Source organism: Echinops telfairi, unplaced genomic scaffold (assembly GCF_000313985.2).
Source record: "Echinops telfairi isolate 266 unplaced genomic scaffold, ASM31398v2 ScPeMD7_7427;HRSCAF=8465, whole genome shotgun sequence".
Classification (NCBI taxonomy): Eukaryota; Metazoa; Chordata; class Mammalia; order Afrosoricida; family Tenrecidae; genus Echinops; species Echinops telfairi.
The window spans coordinates 3,857,924-3,863,879 of record NW_022111327.1 but is presented as its reverse complement, the minus strand read 5'-3'; the positions used below and the strand labels follow the sequence as shown (position 1 = coordinate 3,863,879).

At 42.7% G+C, this 5,956-nt stretch overlaps 1 pseudogene; it reads right to left on the bottom strand.

Annotated features, from left to right (window-relative positions):
- Positions 1 to 440: 440 nt before the first annotated feature.
- Positions 441 to 2,427, bottom strand: LOC101650154 (annotated as a pseudogene).
- Positions 2,428 to 5,956: the final 3,529 nt, after the last annotated feature.

Here is a 5,956-nt window from a genome sequence, read left to right as displayed (position 1 = left end):
GATAAATGGCACAATGAGCCTCGCCTTTCAAGCTCTCGAGTCTCTTGCTTTCTGATGGTCAGACCAGGGTGTACCTGCCTTAGCCAGTTCCCTGCTTCAGCTGGCAAGGCTCACTTCCTGCAAGACATCCCTGAGGAGAAGCCACATGGACCTACCCCGATGCAGCCCTGGGTGCTGGAGCAGCCGTGTGGAGACCCCTGCCAGTGCTGAGATGCTTACACATTCACTGATTTGGTTTTCCTCCTGCAGTTGGCATCATAGTGTGTGTTTTGTGATATGGAGGAGGACTTTGTGGATTGGTGTTGGACATATGGGTTAATGTTGGACTTGTGGGCTTGGGCAGCACTGGATTGGGATGTTTTCTTGATGTGGACTTAACTTTTATATAAAACTCTCTTATATAGGAGTTTCTGTGGATTTGTTTTTCTAAAATACCCAGACTAACATACCTGAGCAACTGTGTTTCTCTTTCCCTTTCCTTCAAATTTGCCACCTTTCGACCTCCATTTGTCCAAGGATTATTGTTGATCTTCCATGAATTTTTTTCAGTGCTACTTTTTCCACTTCTCCTTCTCGTACTTCCCACATCACTTTCTGGTTTTTAATTGTAGGCTACTTGTTACATGCGTCTTTGGCTTTATCTGGTACATCTTTAACTTTTCTTTAAATAGAATTACTGCCTCTTTTGCTCTGCTCACAAAGTCTATCCGTTGGATTTCTCCATGACTTGTGGAAAGGATGTGCAAATCCTCTAAATCGCCCCCAAACGTCAGCAAGCAGCGCACCTTTCCTTCTAGAGATTTCAGTTCCGCAGCTTCTGCTAACTTCTGCTTTCCTGCTTGCTCTTGTTTAGCTCACAATTTAGCCTCCACTTTATTTTGCTTCCTTTCTTCATTCTTTTCGGCAAAATAATTGTCCTTGAAAAGTATTAGCAGGCTTGTGTCTTTATACTTCTGGTCAGGGGTCTCTACAAACCTCTTAGCAAATTTAATTCTCTAAAACACAACAGATATTGATCCCTTAAATGCTCTGTGCAATGTTCTTCCCATGTGAACATTTAATATTTCACCTTTGTCCCTCAACCATTCTTGTTTGTCATCAAGGGTTGCACCAATTGGGAATGCTTTAAGGTAAATAGATCTTTTTTTTTGAACACCATTTTTATATTCATCAGTCACTTCAGGGAGAAGTTTGCTTGGAGATCTGATTTTCGTTTTGTTTTTTTTTTAACATTTTATTAGGGGCTCATACAACTGTTATCACAATCCATACACACATCAATTGTGTAAAGCGCATTTGTACATCATTCTCAAAACATTTTCTCTCCACCTAAACCCCCGACATTAGGTCCTCATTTTTCCCCTCCCTCCCTGCTCCCCCCTCCCTCATTAGCCCTTGATAGTTTATAAATTGGTATTTTGTCATATCTTGCCCTGTCCGACGTCTCCCTTCACCCACTTTTCGGTTGTCTGTCCCCCAGGGAGGAGGTCACACACAGTTCCTTGTAATCGGTTCCCTCTTTCCTACCCATTCTCCCTTTACCCTCCCTGTTTCACCACTAACACCACTGCCTTTAGTTTTATCTTCATATTTTTCCCATGAGTCCTATGTTTGATTTGCTCAGTGTTTCTACTATGACATTGAAGTCTGTTGGTAGACAGTCTATTCTGTTGAATTTTATCATTATCTCCAATGGTACCTACTGGGTGTCCCTCCAATACAGATTTGTTTGTACTTCTGGCATCCACAGTACTTCCCAGTATCATAATTTAAATGTGTCAGTTCTTCTCCAGTCTTTCTGATTTATTGTGTAGCTTTCATATGTATTTGAGGTGATTGAAAAGACCATGGTTTGGCTTAGGTGCACCTGAGTCCTCAAAGTAATTTTTTTTTTGCTCTTTAATACTTTAAACAGATCTTGTGCAGCAATTTTGCCTAATAAATCATTTGATTTCTTGACTGTTGCATCTGAAAGCATGAATTGGGGATTCAAGTAAAATGAATTCCTTGACAACTTCTATCTATTCTCTGCTTATTGTGATGTTACTTATTTGGTCCAGTTGTGAGGAATTTTGCTTTCTTTACATTGAAGTAAAATTCATACTGGCTTTAATCTTCATTATAATACTTTGCTTTGTTTTTCATGCTACTCTTTGACCAGTTGTCTTCAGCTCTTTTACTCCATCGTCTCTTCTATTCACTTTAGCAAGAACAAGTGTCAGAGTCTCTTCCGACATCCATGCCTGTCTTTTTAAGAACCTTTCCTTTGTATGATATTTTTGATACCATCCCACAATTTGTCTTATCTTCTTTCACACTGTTCAATATGTCCAGTCTGTTCTTGAGATGACCTCTAAATTCAGGTGGGACATACTTTAGGTCATATTTCAGTTTTACTTGACTTGTTCTATTTTTCTTCAGCTTCATCATGAACTTGCATATGAGCAATTAATGGTCTGTTCCACATTCAGTCTCTGGCCTTGTTTTTGGCTCCCGATGTTGCATTTCCCCATTGTCTCCTCTCATAGATGTAGTCAGTTTGATTCTGTAACCCATCTGGCAAGGTCCACCATTTAGAATATGAAATTAGAAAACACACTTTAATTCTCAATATCATTCATGTTTTCAATTACAATGTATTAAATGAATCTTAGTTTTAGTATTATCCTCTGTTCCTAAGGCTTTGAAATTTTGACACCCCCCAAAAGGTCCTAAACCAATTATACTTTCCCCCATTGATTAGTAAGATCATTTTGCATGGTTCCAGCTCGCAACATAAATTGTGTGGCCTCACATTACTGTGAAAAGCTAAGCCTCCCTGTATCCCTAGAACTTTTCTCTGGACCATTCAATTTCGCAGACGTGCAATCTTTCCTGGTGACTATGTATCCAGCTACTTGCATTGTTGAAGCTGAGTGGTACAAGAGTTATGAAGGTGTCACCATTGAATGTATAGTCTTTGACATAATCTCATGGTTTTTGAATGGTACCTGTACCTTGCTCTGTGCCCAGTATTCCCCAAACCAAAATCTTTCTGCATCTGTTTCTCCAATAAATAAATCCCTGACATGGCCCTATTCAACACTCGTTTCTCCTGAAGAAAGCACTGGAGTTGTGGGTGTTATAGCAAAGTGTAGTGAAGAAACCAGATGGTGCCCTGTTATAGCATCTGGGGTCTTAAAGGCTTATCTTCAGAAAGGATAGCATCTGGGGTCTTAAAGGCTTATCTTCAAATGAGCATCTATTTAAGTGAGGTGTCAACTAAGTGCATGTGGCATGGAAGAAGCACACCGGTCTGTGTCATCCAAGGATTTTGAATAATAAAATCCAAAACCTGGGTAGCGGGGGCACAGAGCACTAACCCACCCAAGGGGAGGGCATTGTTTATATCTCCACAGGGAAAGAGGGACCAGGCTTCAACCCAGTGCTCCAAGATGTGAATGCAACATGCCTGCGTGGAGTTGGGAGCCAGTGGAGAGGTGGGGGGGGGGAGCACCCAATTCCAATTACTAAGTTGACAACTGCCCCTCCCCCGAGAAGAATTTATTCCAAAGAACAGCATTGAATCTGCAGCTCTGGGAGAGGGACATATCTGATCAGAGCACACAGATACAGATGAAGAGGGAGGAGGAGAGAGTGGAGCACATCCTGCCCCACCAGGCCGTGAGGACGATAGTCCCAATTAGAGCAGCCAATCCACAGAGAAGACCACATGGCTGGCCCCACTATGAGACATGATACCCCTCACTGACCTATAGCCCTACAGGGGACAACACCGGAGACACAGTGTGAGAATTGCACCCGATCTGATCCCGCAACACCGAGGCAAAACACTAAGGGGGTGCAGCAGAACAGCAAGGGAATGGAGCAGCGAGGTCCCCAGGGAATGCTGAAGGTGGACTTTGGGGCCAGGGTGTGGTGCCCCAACAGACTGGACTGGAAAACACTCCTAAAGGCCAACAAAAAAATCTTTGAACTAACTACAAGTTTTTCTTTCTTGTGTTCTGTTTTGCTTTTTGTCATTGGTTTGTTGTATTTTGTTGCTTGGTTTTGTCCTGTCTTGTTTTTGTGCATGTTATTATTTCTGCGGGTCTGTCTAAATAAGATAGGCTGGATGAACAATCTGGAGGAGAAAACAACGGGACTGACAGATCCGGACCGACAGATCTGGGAGGACATGGGAGAGCAGGGCGGGTGGGTGGGGAGGTAGTCTTGTTAACAAACATACGGACAAAGGAACAACAAGTGATCCAAATCGGTGGTGAGGAGAGTGTAGGAGGCCTGGTAGGGTGTGATCAAGGATAATGTAACCAAGAGGAATTGCTGAAACCCTGGTTGGGACTGAGCATGATAGTGGGACAGAAGGAAAGTCAAAGGAAACAGAGAAAAGAGCTGGGAGGCAAAGGGCATTTATAGAGGTCTAGATAAAGGCATGTACATACGCAAATATATTTATATATGAGGATGGGGAAATAGATCTATGTACATATATTTAGAGGTTTAGTATTAAGGTAGCAGAAGCACATTGGGCCTCCATTCAAGTACTCCCTCAATGCAAGGATACTTTGTTCTATTAAACTGGCATTCTATGATGCTCACCTTCCCGACACAACTGCTGAAGACAAACCAGGTGAATAAGCCAATGTAGTGAAGAAAGCTGATGGTGCCCGGCTATCAAAAGATGTAGCATCTGGGGTCTTAAAGGCTTGAAGGTAAACAAGCGACCATCTAGCTCAGAAGCAACAAAGCCCACGTAGAATATGCACACCAGCCTGTGTGATCACGAGTTGCAGAAGGGATCAGTTATCAGGCATCAAAGAACAAAAAATCATATCGTTGTGTGCTCACCTCCATGATACGATCACTGAAGACAAATGGGTGCATAAGAAAATGTGGCGAAGAAAGCTGATGGTGCCCAGCTATCGAAAGATATAGCATTTGGGGTCTAAAAGGCTTGAAGGTAAACAAGCGGCCATCTAGCTCAGAAGCAACAAAGCCCACATGGAAGAAGCACACCAGCCTGTGTGATCACGAGTGGTCGAAGGGATCAGGTATAAGGTATCATCAGAACAAAAAATCTTACCATAGTGAATGAGTGGGGGAGTGTGGAGTGGAGACCCAAAGCCCATTTGTAGGCCACTGGACATCCCCTTACAGAAGGGTCCTGGGGAGGAGATGAGCCAGTCAGGGCGCAATGTAGCAATGATGAAAAATACAGTAATTCCTCTCAGTTACATTGCTCTTGATCAAGCACTACCAGCCTCCTACATCCTCTTCTCCATTGATTTTGGATCCCTTGTTGCTCCCTTGTCCCTGGGTCAAAATTTTTTAATAGTAAATTAAGTGAAAGATTTACAGAGCACATCAGTTCTCCATTCAACAATTCATACACATTGTTTCATGCCATTGATTGCAATCTCCACAATGTAACATCCTTAACCCACTTTCTCCCATATTTTCTGTTTTTATTCCTCATTTTCTATCCCTTCTGAACATGTTATCAATCCATTTGGTTGATCTCTAACGGTTGATTATTCTAAGGCATGTGTACCTCCCTAGTGTTATTACTGGCCTTCATCAATTCACTGTCATCCAATCAATTCTGACTCAGTGACCCTATAGGACAGGGTACAATCCCCACTGTGGGTTTCTGAGGCTGTAACTCTTTACAGGAGTAGAAAGCCTAATCTTTCTCCTGTGCAGCAGCTGGTGGTTTCGAACTGCTGACCTTGAGGTTAGCAGTCCAAGGTGTAATCACTACTCCACCAGGGCTCCTTTTTGCTCACCTTGTTGTTGTTATTAGGGATCATCGAGTTGGCTCTGACCCATAGCGACTCTTCAGAGCAGAATTAAACACTGCCCCATTCTGTGCCATCCTACCAACTGCTCACTCTAGAGACTGTCTATTGTTTGGCTGAAAATTGAGCCATGGGGTGAGTTTATTTCGAGACCTGAA